Below are 21,630 nucleotides of genomic sequence, written 5' to 3' on the forward strand. Positions count from 1 at the left end.
ATTTTCTTTCACTCACTTTCTGTTTTTACACACACACACACACACACACACACACACACACACACACACACACGCACAATCCCCAAGGTTTGACTTAGGCACACAGACATTAATCATGTCATGCATTACACCTCCATAGAGAAAATAAAAGCCACAAATATACTCAATCTCCCTTCTACACTCAGTCTCCCACCCAAATGATATTGATATGAACTTCATATAACACTTAATACAGCTATATTCTATCCCACTGTGAATGGACTATAAATCATTTAAATACCATTGATGGTTTACATTAGAGGTGCTCATAGACTCATCATCACATATGTAGAGGAGAGTGTATTTACTGCTGAGGGGAGGCCATGGCCTTTGCCAGACTCACCCATTTACTTTAAGCAGCTGAGCAGTTAAGCTTTTCTCCATTCACTTACATATAATCACTGTCCAATTATAAACATGTATCTCCATTTTTGTTGATTTTTAGTTTACTATTTGAACACAGCAGCTGTCCTTCACAATGTGTGATGATTTCATGATGAATGGCCCGATAGAGATGCTCCAAAATTACTTGGAATAAAGTCTTTTTACTTTCTCCTCCACTGAAACTGAAGAAGTGTTGCTATTTTGGAAGATGTTTTTAATTGGACAGCAAAGATATCTAAAAATATTGTAATATAAAATGTTTGTACATTTATTGTAAATTTGTCTTCATAGTAGTTGGTATATTAGCGGTTTTACTGCCTTTCAGAAGCCACACCACTTTATTCCAGTATTTGACATTTAAGCTTATAATAAATACATAATAATGGGTCGTGACATATATTTTAAGGACATTATATTTTTTAAACAATGGTTATTTTTTTGTACCTTGCTTCTTATATGAGTGAAGAATAAGAGGCCTGAAATCGTGTAGATCTCTGTTAAATCCATGTGTCTACAAGTCCATAGAAGACCAGGGATTTAAACTGGGCAAGATAGCGAACTTATTATTCTTCCAATGAGGATACATTGTGATTACTACAATTCCTGTGGAAAGTTTGACTTATTTCATAGCAATGACTGTGTAACAGGGTTGCATGAATCTTAAGTGACACATCAAAATTTACATTTTTTCCATATAGTCTGTGATAGATGACTCATTAAAGGGCTGTTCCAAACATTAAATGAATGGATTCAAGCATTAATGGAAATCTAATAAGTTATCTGAAATATAAATGATTATATTTCATAGTAAAAGTAGTTACAATGAGCTGGGACAAAGAGAAATTACAGTATTCTAAATGCTCTAGATTTTATTAATGCAGTGGTTCCCAAACTTTTTCTGCAGTGCCCCTCTTTTGTGTAGTTGTGAATATTTTCAGCCCATGCCGCTCAAACCCTCATCCCCTGGAATTGATGTAAACATTGCAATTCATACAAAACTGCAACGTCTTACTCAACCTACCTACCTACCTACCCATCTTCCTACCTACCTATCTAAATAAATAAAGTGACAAATCACCTTTACTATGGAATTATTACCTGTGAGATGCATTTTTCAATCTCTTTAATTTGCCAGCAACAGATGAGCTACTGTCTCTGACTTTACATCTTCAAATTGGACCAATGAGGTAGGTGTGTCTAACAGAGTAGACCGTGAGTGAACACAGTGCTGAATAACTCAAGAGTCACTGATGTGTCTGATCCAGCACACCACCACCACATCAGTGTCACTAAAGTGCTGAGAATGATCCACAACCCAAATAATACCTGCTCTGTGGTGGGCCTGTGTTGGGGTCCTGACTATTGAAGAGCAGGGGGAAATGGTGATAAAAAAAGTATGCAGAGAAACAGGTGGAGTCTCTAATTGTAGACCTACAAAGTGCTCCTCTATGGTCAGTGGAGCTGATAAAATGGACAATGAGTGCAGATACAAGGTAGGTGTCCCTAATCCAATGATCATTCAGTATATTTCTTTAATTTAAAAGGCATATTCAATACCATAAAATAACAGGTTTGCAGCATTTTAGCACTGGTGTTGTATTTAAAATGTAATTACAAAGCTTTACATTTACACATGCATTACAACAAAAATATGTAAAACTGGTTTGACAACCATTAATAAATATCAATAAAAACCCAACACAAAAAAATAAGTGTGTGTGATTTCAGTGCCTCTGATCCCCAGTATGTGTTCACAGCGTGTCCTCATGACTGCCAACCCCACACACCTCCACCCACACACCACAATACACTGCAATCTGAATCACACACTGTGAATAAAGCCCTGCTTTTTCTTCAAAAACTGCTGAGGCCCCACATTTCTGCTTCAGGGCCCAATGTTAATCTAGGGGCTGATAAAATTAATCATAAAACAATATAAAGTGAAATTAAAAAGCTGCATAATTTATTGATTATATACATAGCTATCACACAAAATTAATAGTGGCACTCATGCCTAATCTAATTTAACACATGGACAAATGTGTTTGAATAGGCTCTGCTGGTGGAGCTAAACTGTTAGGCCGCCACCAACTGGGGTGAATACACCAGAACGGAGCAGCCCCTTTATTTTCTCCTGAAAAGAAAAAGTGCTGTGCAAAACAATCCAAGTACTCACAGTTCAGCTTTAAGCAAGAAAGTAACTTAAAACAAAGGCCCCCAAAACAAGTGCTAACAAAAATAGGAGATGCTCTAAAGGTTTACAAAAATGTCCAAAGCCATTATTGCAATATATTTTAGCTGTGACAGTGAATGAATGAATGAATGAATGAATAGAGGGATTAATGAATGGGTAAGTTCATATGGTCATTGGACACTGCTAGACATCCTTAGTGTAGAATATCTTTTCTACCATATATCATTCATTCATTCATTATCTGTAACCCTTATCCAGTTCAGGGTCGCGGTGGGTCCAGAGCCTACCTGGAATCATTGGGCGCAAGGTGGGAATACACCCTGGAGGGGGCGCCAGTCCTTCACAGGGCAACACAGACACACACACATTCACTCACACACTCACACCTACGGACACTTTTGAGTCGCCAATCCACCTCCCAACGTATGTTTTTGGACTGTGGGAGGAAACCGGAGCACCTGGAGGAAACCCAGGCGCACACGGGGAGAACACACCAACTCCTCACAGATAGTCACCTGGAGCGGGAATCGAATCCACAACCTCCAGGTCCCTGGAGCTGTGTGACTGCGACACTACCTGCTGCACCACTGTGCTGCCCATCTATCATTTATAAATAAATAAATCATTTATTATATATAATATAAATCATATATTATATTTATTTTCTAAATAAATCATAAATAATTTATACCATAAATCATACAAGATTTTTTTACATTTTTTTATTGCACATATCCATAATCAATGTGTGCACTGTTCACTGTGTGCATTTATTGGTCATTGTACAATACACAATGTATCCCATATTTACCCATCAGTGGCAGAGAACACACAGACACTCACAACCCCACACACAAGTGCACTAGGGGCAGTGAAAACCCATGGTGTGGTGGGCAGCCAACCACGGCGTTCAGGGAGCAGGTGGGAGATTGGGGCCTTGCTCAAGGGCACCGGTGACCTTCCGGTCTCAAACCCGCATTAGAACACAGGTGCCCCCAACTAGGACTTTATGAAGACACAGAGTATTTTTACCCTTCACCAACTGTGTCCCACGAATTAAAAACCAAATTATGACTAGTTAAATCCAAGGTCATTTCTTGGATGGTAGTGAATCAAAAGGTTTAGGCCTTCCATCCAGCCAGAATTGCAAGGCCAAGCCAATGGGAGAGGCACTTAGAAACCACAATGAAAAACCTCTTGAATGGACAGTTTTTCATTGGGTGTTTAAGAAATGTAACTCTTTTGTCCCTTAAAAATCTTCAGTACTACATTAGTATTGAAATTAGTGCATTAACTGAGTAGACTGGTAACTGTTAAATATAAACATACCACCCCCTTGGAATAATAAGGTTTTACCTGTGTTCTAAGTAGGTTTGAGATATTGTTCTTCAAAGATTTGGCACCCTAAACAGCAAAGCTGATGTGGAAAAAGTCTCTTTTGTACATGATAACACCTTACATGCATTCAGAATGGACAAGATCAAAATCCTGTCTCATTTGTTTGTTTGGGAACATAGAATTATAAGTTTCTAACTGGCAAAAGATGAAAATACACAATGATAAGTTTGGGCAACAACCAGCTACTGTAATAAGCTGTCCAGGATGGGTAGCAGGTCAGTGTAAAGAAAATATTAGGTTTTGTTTTATATCAGAAAATCTAAAGCCCCAGAATATCTTTTGTTAGAAAAAAAAATAAATAAAAAAATGGGTGAATGAAATGACTATTTATGTAACACATTTATTTATGACCTTATCGATTGAATTATTATTATTTATCGAATTATATCGATATCGATTGAATTATGTTCAAATAAACATGTCAAATACATGTACACCATTTAATTACATTTCATTTCAAGGTCTTTTTTTCAAATGCCTACAATGTTACAGGCAATGTTTTAGTAATTTTCAAAAAGATTAAAAACTTACAAATACAACCATACAAACTTACTTATTAATGAGAAAGCAATTATCGTGTAAATGATTGTCAGAAGCCATTGCCGTACAAGTGTCTCCCCTTTTTTTTCTTTTATTTTCCTCTTTGTATAAAGTGACCTTGGGTATTAGAAAGGCACTACATAAATATAACATTATTATTCATTCATTTATTCATTGTCTGAAACTGCTTATCCAATTCAGGGTCACAGTGGGTCCGGAGCCTACCGGGAATTACCGGGCGCAAGGCAGGAACACACCCTGGAGGGGGTGCCAGTCCTACACAGTGAGACACACACTCACACATTCACACCTACAGACACTTTTGAGTTGCCAGTCCACCTACCAATGTGTGTTTTTGGACCAGAGAGAAACCAGAGAGAAACCCACGCGGACACAGGGAGAACACACCAAACTCCTCACAGACAGTCACCCAGAGTGGGACTCAAACCCACAACCTCCAGGTCCCTGGAGCTGTGTGACTGCGACACTACCTGCTGTGCCACCGTGCATAACTAATACATTTAGGTATTTATTTAATTGTGTGCAACTAACATCCCTATCTGATCTACAATATTCACCTCTGCCTGTGCTGAATAAAGTAATATATAACACAGTGTAGCTACTGTAGAGGTACTGGCCAAAGTGGGCTAAGAATATACAGTATGGACTTAAAGGACTCTATTGTGGACTCCTCTTCAGTGTTAACTTACTCCAAATAATGAGAAACAGGATGGTCTAATTATTTGCAGCTATTTATGATCGCCATTTATGGTGCGTGCCCCCACACACAAATACACACACTCATTTTCTCTTTCCACTGGTAGCACTTTATACCCACAGTCCCTCACCGAAAACAAACAACACCACCAACCACCCACCACCCCCCCATCCCCACCCTGCTAACACACACACATTTTCACACATCATCATATAGGTCTGCATATGGCCCACATACTCAGCTATGTGCTCCCTCGTCGCACACATGCCAGTATTGATCTGTGGACTGGATGTTCACTTAAGGCTGTGTATTTGTGCCTTCACCTTGAGTCGTGGCTGGACTTCTGCCAGCCCACTTTCAGCCAATTTGCGTCACACTAACAGTGTGCTGTTTTCTTAATAGGATTGTCACAATGGCGGCAAGGGCTATCTAAACAGAGTGGCTCTAAATTGCAGGGTAACTCAACTAACATAGCAAACACTCTGGGGACACTTACGAGTCTGGGCCACATATTTGTGGGCAGTCTCCAGACTATACAATGAGACGCTGGGGCTGCAGTATGCCATAAAAGCCATCTGAGTCTGGATTCATGGATGTTACTAACGTTCACAGGTACACACTCAGGAAAGAGATACTAACCAGTCCATGATGTGGTATATCTCTCAACTATGGGGTGGTACACTAAAGCACTCAGAGCCACGTGTGAGCTAGAATGCAATAATGTTAATGTGGCTGAACGCTATCAAATCCTCTCAGCAATGTTTCATCATCTACCTTAAAGGCAACGTAGACAGTCCTGGAGAGCTACTGTTCTCACAGCAGTACAAATACCCCTCCAATTGTTTTTATTCAAAAGCTGAGCATTTTTTTAATGTGGATGATTGAGTAAGAAGCTAGCTTTAGGTTGAGTATGGTTGAAGTAGACTGTAAGTGTTTATTCACTGTTGGAATTACAGCTGAAACGTTTTTGTAACTAGAGCAGTTTAGTTTTGTATTATTTTTGATATGTGTTTAATTTTATGCAGTTAGACTCAATTGTAACATCCTCATTTCTTTTCATGCTTTTCAACGTTCTTCATGATGCTGTTTCTCCAACACAGTTGAGCCAGCGACACACTTAGATAACCCCTGAGTCTGTTCGGACCAAGACAGTTTTTTTTTTTTGGTTTCCCATTTATTGCAGCAAAGTGGCTCAAATTCTTCATTAAAACCCTTCATTAAAAAATGTCTGTATAAAAAGTGATAGTCCTATTAAGTTAGGATTGTCCTTTGAGACTCCAGCTCCTGGATGCTAAGCACACAACACAGTTGCTAAAGTCTATACCATTTACCATAGCTTAAAGTAGTGTATGTGTAAACAAACATATTTCAACACACAGACAAATCCAAATGCAAACAAGTAAGTAAACACACAAGCAAACCCTCCTTTATTTACACACACACACACATGCACAGGTGTATCTCCTTGTTTTTCCTACAAAGTCAAGACATTTTAGTCTTAAATATGCAGTCTTCTGACAGGGCCCATATTATACTGCCTCCCCCCTCTCTCTTTCTCTCCCCACATGCACACACTCCTCCACTAACACACTGAATGCCCTAGAAAAAATTCATAACCTGGGGAACAGAATTAAGCAGCAGCACAGAGGCAAATTTAGGGCAACTGGAAATATGCAGCATAGTAACACCAATCTGTGGCCTGTTTCTCAGCTAGCTAGCAAGGGTTCACCTCAGCCAACCCAAAACTGCACCAAGACTTTCTCCATAACATGCTTACGGCTGATTTAGACTTCTGAGAAATGCACGCAGACGTATCTGTGTCATGATAAAAGAAGGGGTTTGTGGTTAAGTGTAGCTTGGATTGTGTAAATGTACAGAGCTGGGCTTCAAGCAAATGCTAATTAGCTGTCTAAAAGCAAAGGAGGAAAACAAAACCAGTAGACCTCTGAAGTCATGTATCTATTTTTAATATCACCCCTTTTACAGGCTGTTTTTTTGGTTTAAGCTGTTTAACCTTGTGGGAATTATGAATAAAGATTTGCAAGTGTCAATTTTAACTACATACTGTACATTTTTCCTCTTAAGCACCTAGTTCCTTAAATATGGCAAGATTTAGCACTTAATATATGAATATTACTATGTACATGCTACAGGCAAGATGCTACGTGCTAACATCCTTGCAAGTTAAAAATACATAACAGAATATAACATCAGCTACCCAAACTGTGGCCTATACTGCAGAAGGAACTTTAAAAAAGCAAGCCTTGTCAAAATTATGTTAACAGCTAAGTCGGGTGAGATTGACAGTCGTTTGATCAAACATATCAGTTTCAGTACTCTTTATTTCAAGGCATGGTAGAAAATATTTCTGACAACACCACACATTTTACATGTAATTACATTTGCTTAAACTTTCTTATATGGGCATTGTGCTAATCACATATTGGTGACAACTTCAGACATCTAAATTCAATCATGCCTAAATCCATTTATTTTTAATGGAACACTATGTACTATTTTTACCTTAAAATCACAGCTTTGAAATCATCGTGAGGCTTCACTACCTTGTGCGCACAAGCTTATGTTTCAAGTAAAAGTATAGCCTTTAAACAACACTGTACACAGTGCTATTACAAGTGACATCACCAAAGGTAGAAAATACCACACAAGTCACTGGATGATTACTTATTTCATCAAGTTCGACATGCCTCTCTCCAATCTGCTCCATTTCATTCACATTTCAAACATTCATATCCCAGAATTATATTTGAAGGAATTCTGTTCCAGAGTTCTCCACCCAGTCCAAGCATATATTAGAATCATGTCTTATCTTTTTGATGGAGATGCATCCAGAAAGGCCGCGTTGTTCTAATAACCTGACGCATTAGATGTGATGTGCGAAAGGGCAAAGTGATTTGTATTTCCTCCTTTCTAGTGACAGATGATTTTCCATCAGGAGTGCTCTAGATCAGAAAAAATACAGAGCAAAGCAGTCCACATTATTCATTCACCAGCCCTGCATGCATAATCAAGCGGCTCAATATATATTCCATCGCTGGTATCTCTTAGAGATGCTCTTTGGCAAAATATGTACACAAACAAATTGTTTGCCATCATGCCAACTTCAAAGAAATGAGTGTGTGCACTTGGAGAAGCCTCTGTTCTCTCACACAACAGTTATAAATATCTATCTGATTAATATCAAAGACTGAGAATCGGTAAAACCATATATCCATCCAGAGAAACACAAAGGTATATGAACAGGATTAGGGCCTTTGTTTGCTAAGCATGCTTACAAAATTGACAGATTACATTTGTGCTTAGAAAGAGAAATATGGGTCAAAATAATGTTGACAAGTGCAAAACAAAGGCATGAGGGAAGGAAAAGGGACTTTAATAAAAAAACAAACAAAAAAAAGATGGTAAAAATGTTCTTTGCATACTTTCCGAATAAGTCTGCAGTCTGTGGGCAATCTTGGCATTCTGTTGCTCTTCTTTTGCCCCAAGAAGGATATTGAGGAGTGCAATTTGATTCCGCCTTTCAATTCCGCTATTAGAATGAAGAGACATTTTCCGATGGCACATTCATCACTCCTGTCTCCATCTTGTTGAGCTATTAATTTCTTTTGTGCTCTTCTGAAAACGTATCACACAGGTAAGTGTGGAGAATTCAAAGACAGCTCATCTCCATACCTCCAATCAAAATGTAAATTAAAGTTAGGCAATTTCTCATTTCAGAGATATAGTCCAGACAGGAGCCCTTTTTTTAATCTAGTTGCAGTAAATAATTTGAAAATTGTAAAAGTGCTCCACAATCATAGATCTGTCAGCTGTCTCCCATTAGAACATTATGTATTTTCAGGAATAACCGTTCTAACAAATCTTGGTTAAACTGACACCCATGGTGCTAAACTTATATCCTGTTTCGTTTTATTCTAAACCCTTTCGAAAACAGACACTAAAATAAAGAAGACATCTAGAAACAGGGGCTAGTCAAATTCCACAAGAGCATGAGGAAGAACAGCTAAGATGAACTAGAACTAGAAAGAAAAACATGAGGAACAAGAAGAACATTTATACCCTCCACATGCACATAAGGACGAAACCCTGAGAGGAATTAAGGCATGAGGGAAAAAACACTGAAGAAACCAAAGCTGAAAATTTGGTTAGCGCTTAATGAACACAGAAACACAAGTCTCATCTACATCTGTACCACACTGGATAGTGCAGTTAAAAAGCAAGTAGGACAAAGTATGTCTCATTTGCCAAAATGATAATCCAAAGATTAAGTTAATAAATGAATTTATATATAAAAATGGAGGAAGTGTAAACGCGTCACATTTTCCCACCAATCCTCCTCCATGACCCGGAAACAAGTTTTTTGAAGACATCTTGCCTTCTGTCCAAATACGGTAGAAGATGAGAGAAGCTGCTTCAAACACCAGCTGGCATGACTTTGAGTGGAGGATACACAAGTGTACACTACGCAGAAAGATATATATAGGTTTCACAGCACGCTCACCCAGAGAGGAAGGAAAACTTGGATGAATCAATTGCTTGAATACCAGATCTGTTTCTATTTATACATTTTATACTTGATTTAATATAAATAAAAAATATGCAAAATAGCCATGCACAAATAAGACTAGGCTGAAGTTCTAAAGGCAGTGGTGGTAGACTGCTAACAGTGTCAGGTATATGCAGGTTGCTATGATGGGAACATGATTGGTAAGGGGACTCAAGTCAGACATACGAGTGACTGACTTGAGTCCCCATATCTTGATTCTCAATTCAATTTGGTGACTAACTATAGTTGCATCACTTGAGTCTATGAAGATATAATTCTACAGCAGGAGCTCTCAATCCAATACAATGGTCTGTAATGGCTGTGGGCTTTTTATTCCAACCAAGCTCACCTCAGGTAAAGAAGAAATTGTTGGAAGACTGAGGCAAACAATTGGAGTCAGATGAGCTTCTGCTTGATTGGGTCGAGAACCTGTAGCCTGGTGACCGTTGCTTTATTGTACTGTTCCCAGGAGAACAGGCTTCTAAGAACTGTTTTGACACTGTCAAATTTAAGAATGTGTTGCAGAACCTGTTACACATGCTGTCTGACAAATCATACAAGCTTACAGACACAAACACAAAAGGAAACAACATGACGATGTCAGAACATTCCATTTTCTCCAGAGAGGGTCTGACTTCGGCTTGCTCTGTCAAAGGCCTATACTAGTCCAGGAGCAGAGCTTTGACATGATGTGAAAATGTTTCTTTACCAACCTCTCACCGGAGTGCAGCTGAAGATTGCAGCGTGTGTTTTGTACTTAGTGAACCATTGATGGCAGGGGCAAAGGGGGCAGGGCCTGTAGAGCTGAGGGGCTTGGGAACAAGCCTGGGCACACAAGGGGAAAGGTAATTGCAACACTTTTGTTGTTGTTTTGTCAGCATACAAGTCAGAGGTCTTGGAATGGCAGACCTGAACAGTAGATGACCCATTTTGAGGGGAATTGTTTGTGAATTCCCCCCCAAGTGCTCTAGCAAGTGGCCTGCGAGGAACGGCAGGACTGTTCGGAGTGTGTGCTGCTCACATTGTTTCCATGTCTGCTGTGTTCTGAAAGCTCTAAGACTGAAACAATGCACCTTTTATGGTTACCACCAAGTTGAGCAGGCCAGCAGATTGTGTAGCACTCAATGTCCTGAAGGCATTCTCTGTAACACAGAGGCATGGAGTCCTTTGGAAAATGAGGAAACGCAGCTAATCCAGATTAATCACCCCAGCTGCAAAGACTTCCTGTGCCTTTTGCAATGTCTAATTGTGATTTTGTTGCATGGCTTCAGAGCCAAGCTGCTGCTGCCTTATACACGAGCCCCTGGGGCTCACCTCCTCTTTTTTTTCCTCCCCTCCCTTCTCCCTCGCTTCCCTGCTCTCCTCCATTCTCAGCACTTTTGCACCTCTTGGTGAGAATGCCTGGCAGACTCATTAACTGCATATTAGATCTCTTTCCCCTCTCCCACTCCATTATCTCCTTCTCTCCATCTGTTGTCGGCCCCTTCGTCATAATCCCAGCCGAGGCTCGAACGGATACCTTTTCTCCTCCGGCAAACGACATCCAGACGATCGTTACACCCGCCCCGCCGCTGGATAACCACTAATTTGTCCGCAAGTGATTGACCGGTTGTAGTCTGAGGATTATGTATTATTTAAAAAAAATGCAAAGGTCTGTATACTGGCAGGATACATCTGGAATGTAAATGAGCGATATGCAATCGCCTAAATATGCTGAAGCAGGAATAATTTGCTGCTAAGTGTCAGAGGTGAACACATGATAGATTTTTTCCTTACTCGTTTGTACCTATTAGAAGACAGCAGGGCCAGACTAATGCAGATTGAATTGTAAAGTGGATGTTTTGTGCAGGTTCTTGTAAGATATGCTCTTGGGCATTTTAATTGAGAAAAAAAAAACAATGTTTACACCATTTACAAGAGACCGGTTTAACCCTGATTTATTATTATTTTTTTAATTAATTAATGTTTTTGTTTAATATAAATCATTATATATATATATCATCATCATCATTTTCATTTCCTCTTGTCCATTTCAGGGTCACGGTTATATATATATATATATATATATGTGTGTGTGTGTGTTAGAGAAGCCATTTTTACCGACCAGCGTAACAACGACAGAGGCTCATTTGACAGGTGACTGAAGCATCACAATAATTTTGAAGCTGAAATTTTAAGGTTGATTAAAAAGATGTTTAATTTTGATAAAATTTAGAATTGAATATCAGGAAATGTATGTAAAAATGCTGCCTTTTTTTGGAAGCTATTGAAGCTAATGAAAGACTATTCCTTTTGAGCTAATTCTTTACATGGATTTGGTCAGATTGATTCAACTTGGCAAAACCAGTTAAATCAAATGTTAAAATAAAATTAGCTCAGAAAATGATTGTATATTTTCTTCCTGTTAATTTAAGTCTATGGTCTCCTTGTGTCCTTTACTAGACATGGTTTTATGAAAATGATGGATGAAGTAATATAGATGAATGAACTATCATATGCCATTTTATGAATCACATGATATTACATTACTTGAGTGCACATTGTGGGTAACTTTTCTTGTTTGACACAGCTTCTTTTCACTTAACTAATTTTCCTTGATGCCTATATTTTAAAAGTGATTTTTCTGACATTCAGCACTAGTGCAACAGCATCTTAGACCACAACAAATGCTTCATATTCAGCAATGTGTTTCCTTTCAGCCACACCTCTCATATCCTTTCTCAGCTCTACACTCAGAGAAAGCAGCTGCTAAACAGACAAGCACAATGGAACGTTATAATTCTTTCTCAGAGGCCTTTTTAGCCTAAGAAGGTTTAGTTTTTCTTTTATATATTATTATTTAGAATATTTAGATAATCCGCTGTTTGTCTCATGCCTCTTGAGGACAAAATAAAACATGGAGCCAGCGCTTCCACAGGGAGAGACTTACATGTAGTAATGTTTAATTTGCTGGATATATCAACAGTAATATGTTCAAAACATGAATTGTTGTACACGCACTAAGCATAAACTGAATTAAAGTAGCTCTGCTTATCATTATATGTGTTTAACCACAGTCTGTCACAACTGAAAAATATTTTACAATTGTTCCCTGTAGTAGAGAGTTAGGGGATGCCCAGATCTGAACAAAAGTCTAGTTTAGTACAGTGGTTTTTTTGTTTTAGATATAGCTCAACAATAGCAGTTAATGAATTTAACAGATGAGTCAGTGTGGGTTATTTTCTTAAAGTATATACCTTTAACAAAGCAATTTAATGCCAACCATATGACTAATATAAGAGCAACTTTCATAATTATCACAAAAACACAGGCTGACAAGCAATTAATACCATTAACCTTAATCTCATGTCAAAATATTGTGCTGTGGAGCCATTGTGCATGGCAAGGGCATTACCTTCATGCCTTTTTTTAGGTCAAATGTAAGAAATTATGAGGTTGATGCTAAAGCAAAGTGGCAGAGTGATGTGAGATCACACCTAAATGGAGGCCATGTGGTTGTGGTCACATGCTGTGAGAGCAGACTTATTCATCAGCAGCACAGTGTTACACCACTTCATGTGAGATTTAAACAAATCTGTGCCACTTTGCCCATGCCAAATGTCATTTGAGCCTTTTGACTCAATTGTGTGTTTGTGAGATATCCACGATGTCTAACTGGTCGGACAGTAATTATAAATATGATAGAATGCAGTGACTATGGCATTTGTATTGTTGACATGTGTATAGTCTTGAAATCAACTTACCATCTTTGGGCCAATGGGTTGTAAAAATCTGAATGTCTGACACTGAAATTTTTGTATAAAAGTGAATATTTTTAATAGTATATTAATAATAATTTAGTATTAAAAATCATCAAATCATATTTTTGATTGTACATGTATTAAGTATAACAATTAATGTATGTTATAAGGGGTTCTTAAGTAGTGAAGTGGTCTAAGCACTCTGCCTATCTTTGGGAGATTATTGGTTTGAATCTTGGAGAGTCACAGGCCTCTTTTCCACTGCAGGGCCAAGTGATTCTTAAGGTCATTCTGTACTCTTCTGATCAGTTGCAAGACTGTTGCAAGGAGTAGAAAACACACAAAGTCTTGCAATAATGCATACATTCTAAATACATTGAGATTCAATGTTTTTTTTGGATTGTTTTTATACTTTTATGTATGCAAAGCAGTACAGACTACACTTTGCGAATACAGAGCGAATGCGGCAAAAAAAGGGGCTTACCAACGGATGCTTTCAGGATATGTGGCCAGCAGGAGGACTCATGTGGTTGAGATATGTTATAGCAATCACGTCATATAATACATACTTTTAAAAATTATAAGCATATATTATACTTTTTACTCAACTGTAAAAAAAAGTTGTGTTGCAGAATAATTTCATGTTTGAGCAGCAAGAGGCTTAAAGAGAGAAATCAGTGAATCACTAAAAATGTAAACCTTTCCACAAAATGATTCAGTGGCCCTGGCTATGGTTAGCGAACAGTGCTTATCAGAGTATATAAGTGTTCTATGCTGACCCGTGGTTTCATTTCACCTTTAAATTTGGCAAGATTTACCACCCATAGACATAGTCTGGTTACAGTGCAAAGTACAGACTTTCCATGGCATCATACTGAGGATAGACACTGATGGAATAAGCTGTGTCCTTCGAGGATCATAATAAACACACTTCACTACACCGCACACATGCAAAATAATATTCTGCTCAGTTAATATTATACTTAAAAGCAAACTAGATCAACAGAATCTGAGCACTCCTCATGGCTTCATCTGTGCACATACGTCTTTGTTGAGGTACCAGAGTCCACACAGCTCCATGCCCGATGTTCTTTGATCTTACATTAGTTCTGGAACTCAGATAATAATATTGTGTTTGTTGCGAAAGCCTCCCTTTCATTCCTCAATAATGGAGTGAGATCGTACAGCCTTTGATGGGATGATGGAACATGTGTCTTTTACATCTCTACTTTTTTTTAAGGTTCTTGTCCTTTGTTGCTAGATACCGTTTTTCACTGACCTAAAGTTAGACTGCTGAGATGAAATTGACAAAAAAAAAAAAAAAGAGGACACAAGACTTGCCTAAGCTATGGGCTATGGAATAATGCATCATAGAGTAGTTCAAACAGCCATGATGTTACTCAAAGAAATGCATGGCCATGTAGGTTTATACCTCTAATATTTGAATGAATGAATGAATGACCGAATGACCGAATGGATGAATGAATGAATGAGCGAATGAATGAATGAATGAATGAACCCAACCACCCAACTTGTTATCACAAAAATTACCACAGGTAGATAGTGGCAGTTGACCCACCGGCATTTCTCTTCCCCCATTAGTTTTTTGGAGAAGATGGTTGCAATTTCATCTTTCCACTCTTTAATAACGCATGTGCTGGAGGCTTCTGACATGATGTTCTTCCAGTTGAGTAAGTATGTAAATATAGACCAGCATGTCACTTCTCATCAAGGCGACAGAGGAGCTTCATTAATTAAAACTTTTTGTTGTTGTGTACATGTCTGCTACAAGTTAAAGTATAGCCCGTTTAAAGCAGACCATAGCAGTGAACGTATGGTGCTTTTCCACTGCATGGAACCTACATGACTCAACTCAACTCAGCTTAGTTATTTTGTCAAATCTGGAACTTGGTCCCTGGAACCAGGTACTTTTTTAGACCCTGCTCACTTACGGTTGCGGCCAAGCCGAGTAGGTACTACATGTGATGTGTAAACTGAGCACTGACTGGCCAGAGAGACTTGCCAATCACCACAAAACGCAGAGTTCCAGCACAAACTAGCCTCTTGTAAAATTTACAGTTACAGCAGTTTTTAATGTTTGGTTTTATCCAGCAATATGTAACATTACTTAGAGGTGTTTAAAGAGATTCAAACGCTCCTTGAGTCAGTGGCCAATGAAAATCTCCAGTAACAGACAAATGTGCAGCAAGGAAAACTGGGTTGTGGAATTGTGTTCAATCCAAAAAATCAAAACAACATGCAAACACACAACGACTAAACAGCCCCTAACTTTATATCTGCTGTTGTTGTGGTTTTCAAAGCCCATAGTTCCCATTACAGAGTTCCATCACCAGCTCCATTTCACAAAAGAGCTTTGCTAGTGGAAAAGCGACCAACTCATAGAGAATCAAGTCGAGCAGAACTGAGTCGATTCCTGCAGTGGAAAAGCACCAATAGAGAACTGTGATGTAGCTTTACTGAAATGTGACACTTCTGTTTATTAATATTTTTACATTTTGAGATTACAAATTTGGCCCCTTGCATTTCCTTTTGTCTCACTTTTAATATAATATTTTCAGTTAAGGGCAGTTTTGGTGCCCATGTTCTAAAGCCCTGAAAATACTGGGGAAATTCCAAAATTTTTAAATACCAAGAGTGAATTCAACTACTTTAAGCTAACGATCATTAGTGCATTTAAAGCTTATATACAGTAATTACCTCAAAAAGACATGCAATTAAACAATCAAATGTGATGCCCTGAAGTAGCTGCATAACAGATCATTATGCCCAATTACTCCCCCTTGCGTTGGCATGTGGAGAAGTGCAACTTCTGTGAGTGGTGTTTTTCATCTCTAAACATATTCTTTTATCAACATTGTCAGGATAAAGCCTTTAATCTATATTTTTGACTCTATAAATTTTTATTTTTAATTGTTTAAAAAGAAATGCCACCTGCAAGACACATGAACCAACAGGAATATTCAAATATGTCATAAAACTTTATTAAGTGACATTAACTTGCAAGTATTTTTTTTTTCTTTTTCCTGTAAAATCATTTAGACCAATCTGACTTCTGATCCTGTACTAGAGCTGAAGGCTCATGAGCCACATTGGACGGATGATTTGTTTACGTTGACACTAGCATTTGAGAATTGACTTTTCTGCAGTCACGTGTAAAGTACAGTAGCAGAGCCCCAGGATGGCAAAGGCATGAAGCCTCAGGTCTCTGGGAGCAGGCAGAAGAGGAGTGTTTATCCACAGCCATCTGCTCCTCGCCTGGGGCAAGGCTTACTCTCACTCAGCCCACAGGTTCTGGAGAATGGATAGAGGCCTAACCCGTCTGTCTGTGGAGGATAAGACTCTGTTCTGCGCCCCTGACCCCCCACCCCCTACCCTCTGACTGGATTTACACTCATGGATGGATAGAAACTGTAGATACACAGGCGCATCAAAGGCAGTAATGCACAAAGGTACTGAGTTCAGGATAAAAGAGAATTGAGAGTGCTGTGTTTCCTTCATCCCATACAAAAATGATAGATAGATACATATACATAGATTGATTAGATTGTCAGAGATATCTATATAAAAGTAATAATGAATTCTTAAGAGATCAATAATAAAATCTAGTGTTGTTTATGTTTCCTTATGGGGAAGTACATAGTTCATTCCCCAGTGCTGCCACAGCCATAGTCCATAAACAAAATCAAATAGATAATAATTTGATCTGAACGGGAGTTGTACTGCTGTCTGTTATCATATAATACCATAATGCAGTTTAAAATTATGTGTGGTCCTTTTCAAGTCTAAGAGGAAGCAATAGCAAGCCTTCAGCAGACAGCACTGTATATTATATTTCATATTTGATTTCTTTTTGTTGTTTTCCATACATTATTATAAAATTGAATACACTCTACATATTGCATAATTCCTAGTTATTATCTAGGTGTTGAATCATTCTCACGACTACAGTGACATGGTAGTGGCAGGGTATAAGTTGGGGTTGTGCTGCTATGAGTGGATCAGACATGGCAGTGCTTTCAGTTAGACACACTTCACATGTTGGCCCACATTGTAGATGCAAGTTCTCAGTTCAGAAGTAATACTGAGGTCCTGGGAGAGGGGGAAGGGGCAGTCGGGGGTGTGTGTTCATCATTGACGAACTGGATGAAAGTGGGTAATGAACTACAGTCTAATTATAAAGCTACATAGTGCACCTATACCTTAAGTAGAGCTAATATAATGACAGTGAGTTTAGAAACAAGGTGGTTGATTTAATTTTATGGCCAGCTAGCATATAACAACCATTATGAATTGTATTTGTGTGTGTGTGTGTGTTATAATATATGTATTATTTTATGATGGTAAATGCCACTTGTATTTCCTCTACCTTCTCTGAGTTTTGAGTACAATCTTTCCCTCTACACTGATGGATGTGAAAATGGAAGCACTGTTTGACTGACATCGATGGAGTGTGATATAACATGGTTATCAGTGTCCTGTAACTAAAGTCACAATGTGCTGCAAAGCGGCTATGCTAGCAATATCAAGCACTCTTTTCATATTTCATGGTTTCTTCTATCCTTTGTCATATCAAAGATTTATGACTTACATGAGTGTGCTGCCTGAGGATACCTCTAGAAACATAAACATTATTCAAAAACAAAAGGATGGCAGTAAGAAGCAGAAGAAGAAGGGGGTGGGGTGTAGGGAGGAGGGGGGGGGGGGGGGTGCCAGCACAGGAAATCAACTGCTGCAAGCGAATTTTATTCAAAGCTAACAGGAAGCGCATCACAGCACTGTCTGATTTTTAACTTAACCAGATGCCTTTTGGAGGCATTTCCAGACCCAGTGCCATATTCTCTGTGTCTCTGTGTCCACGGCTCTGCTGGAGAGCCACTGATTCCTGGGAATTCACAGATTAACCATTTGTGATAGGTATAAGTTTGGGGGGGCGGGACATATACAAACTCATGAGACACATGGCCAAATGGGAATTCTCATATTACTATGCCAGTAAAACAAAAATACAAGACAAATAACCAGCACATATACCAAATCTCATGATGACGTCCTTCAACAGTTCACAGACTGACATGTAAATTGTAGCGGGGACACCATCTATTCCAAGCCCACAGTTTTACAATGCAGGGATATGGCTGGGTAATGTAAAAGGTTAATAGGCAAAACTCCACAATTGCATCCTTTAGAATCAACACAAAACAAGCAAAAATTTAATTGCCACCAATTGCACAATGAAACTGTTAGTAAAACAGTTGGCAGATATGACCTATGGGTGGATGAGATCAAATCTGGGGTCTGCCCATCCAATACACAGCGGATTGCCATAAGCAGCATATGGGCCATGTTTGTGTGTCAGTGAACATATTACAGCAAAAGCAAACAGTCAAAAATTTTACTCCATAGACAATTCACACACTTCTAACAATATCTGTCACTCACTAAGGCAAATATGTTTCAGCAAGTCAGATATTATAACTACTTTGATTAGTCCTATAGGGTGGCACAGTGGTGCAGCAGGTAGGTGTTGCAGTCACACAGCTCCAGGGACCTGGAAGTTGTTGGTTCGAGTCCCGTTTAGGTGACTGTCTGTCCGCTTATCCAGTTCAGGGTCACGGTGGATACCTGGAATCATTGGGCGCAAGGCGGGAATACACCCTGTAGGGGGCAGCAGTCCTTCACAGGGCAACACAGACACACGCACACACTAACACCTACGGACACGAAGTCGCCAATGAGTTTTGAGTCATCAATCCACCTAACAACGTGTGTTTTTTAGACTGTGGGAGGAAACCGGAGCACCCGGAGGAAACCCACGCGGACACAGGGAGAACACAGTCACCTGGAGCGGGAATCGAACCCACAACCTCCAGGTCCCTGGAGCTGTGTGACTGCAACACTACCTGCTGCACCACTGTGCCGCTATATATATATATATATATATATATATATATATATGTTTTATTTATTTATTAATAAGCTACATGAATATTAACAACTTGTTTGCATGTAATATAGTACATTTCATATCAATCGTTCTAAAAAAGAGTTGTCTTAAGCCTAGAGGACTAAAGCAACATTGCAATATTACTTTTTTTCCCCTAAGAAAGCTTATTTAGGTCATTGCTGCAAAGGTGGGTGGACACAGTGGGTCATCTTTGCTGACTCAGACTTGCTCTGTGTTAATGTGCCATGGAGCTGAATGTGAGACGTATCTCCACTGCCTTCCTTTGGTTTCCCACCATATGTTTGGCCTCATTAGCAGAATTACAGACATCAAATGCATAGGAGACGACAGGAAGAAAAGAACTGGAACAAGAAAAGGCCCTACTCCTCTCTCTCTGCGCGGGTGGGATGAAAGAGCTGTGGAGCGGGAGCTATATTGTGTAATGGGCACTGAGTTTTGGAAGGAGAGCTCCTTGATTCTGCTTTTATTATACATGAAAAAAGCTGTGCTCTTTTGAAGGGGCTTGGCATAGGCCTCTGGATTTCCCAGGTTTGACTGATGTGCTCAAAAGAGCCTGAAGGCTCTGAGATTCTGGTGTGTGAGGTCCAGCTGTTGCTGGGTAATAACAGTTTAGAGCTAGACACCACACTGCACAGCACTGTCCCCAATCTGTTCACAATTATGAGAAGAAGATTCCATGCTGACAACCACTAATGATTGCATGTTTGCCACAAAGGTGAAAAAGATTTTCAAATGAAGACAGACTTGACAGCGAAGTAGTACTAATCTCTCTCTAGCTGGGTTTCCATCCTAAAAATATAGTGTGTAATAAAGAATAAAATCAAAACAATTACAAAAAAATATATAATAATAATAATTATGTCGGGTTTCCATTGATGACACTGTTGTAATTAAACTTCAGATGATGTAGCCTCTCATGAGCTGGGGCTGCATCTAAATGAGCCCCTCTCTCTCTCTCACACACACACACACACTGAGGAGGAGGGAGTGTAAGTTTGCTTCCCTATGCTGAAACATACCCTAGAGAAAACAGAGTACCGGGCTTACTGGGCTCAGTAAAGCAGATCAGTAAAAAATACCGTGAACGGCCCGATACCAATCTTTGAGTTTAAACTGCAACATCTCTAGCAGACAGACAGACAGACACGGTCTAAGATGTGTTAGAAAGACAGAACAAAAGGCAGAAAAAATTGTTCCCACGCCTCTTTCACTAATGGTAAAAATCCCACTGAGAGACTTTTTCCAGACTTCAGAGTCCCACTAGCAGCACATTTATCTTGCATCTCATTCATGAACGCATGAGCCACACAGGCACCATGGTGTAAGGAGACCCCAGCAAACGGCTCACAGATTTCCAATGAGCTCAGCTAATGGTGCGAAGAACTCAGGCTCCATCTATTTATTTCTGTGTTTACTTAATCACAAGCCATCAGCACATTATTACCAGTTAATGGTTAAAACGGCCCTTTGTAATTACACACAAATCTCTTCTCTTATTTTATTAAGGCTTTACTCCTTATAAACTAATCAGATGGATCTGGCCGGAGGTTCTTATCAAAGGCAAGGTGCTTTGTGTGTGTGTGTGTGTTTTATTTTGCAGCAAAGGTCAAACTGAGGTCACCCCCTGCCTCCAGAAACAATTAAAAATGCTGGTTATTTTCACAGACATGCTCGTTGTGCATGCAAAATCCTCATTGGAAAATAAAAGAAGTGCTCGATAAGGATTCTGCAATGCTCCAGTAAGTTATAAGTTTGTGCTCACAACTCAGACCTATTACCGAGGTGCAGATTCACACTTTTGTATGTTTTATTGACAGAAGCGCTGACCATTTTCTAACTATCAACAATCATAATAATATTGAACACCTTTTTTTTCCCCTTCTCAAAGGATACATAAAGAGCTAATATGGCAGTGTGGCAGGGGAGCTGAGGTGTGAAGCTAATGGAGCTGATTCCAGCTGATCGAGCACTACAACAAAATACTTGTGACTGGATGAGGTCTCTGTTATACTCACATAATCATTAACTGCAGCGTGTACAGCTTCCGTTCAGTTCTAACAAAAT

The sequence above is a fragment of the Hoplias malabaricus genome, chromosome 11, assembly GCF_029633855.1.
Source record: "Hoplias malabaricus isolate fHopMal1 chromosome 11, fHopMal1.hap1, whole genome shotgun sequence".
Classification (NCBI taxonomy): Eukaryota; Metazoa; Chordata; class Actinopteri; order Characiformes; family Erythrinidae; genus Hoplias; species Hoplias malabaricus.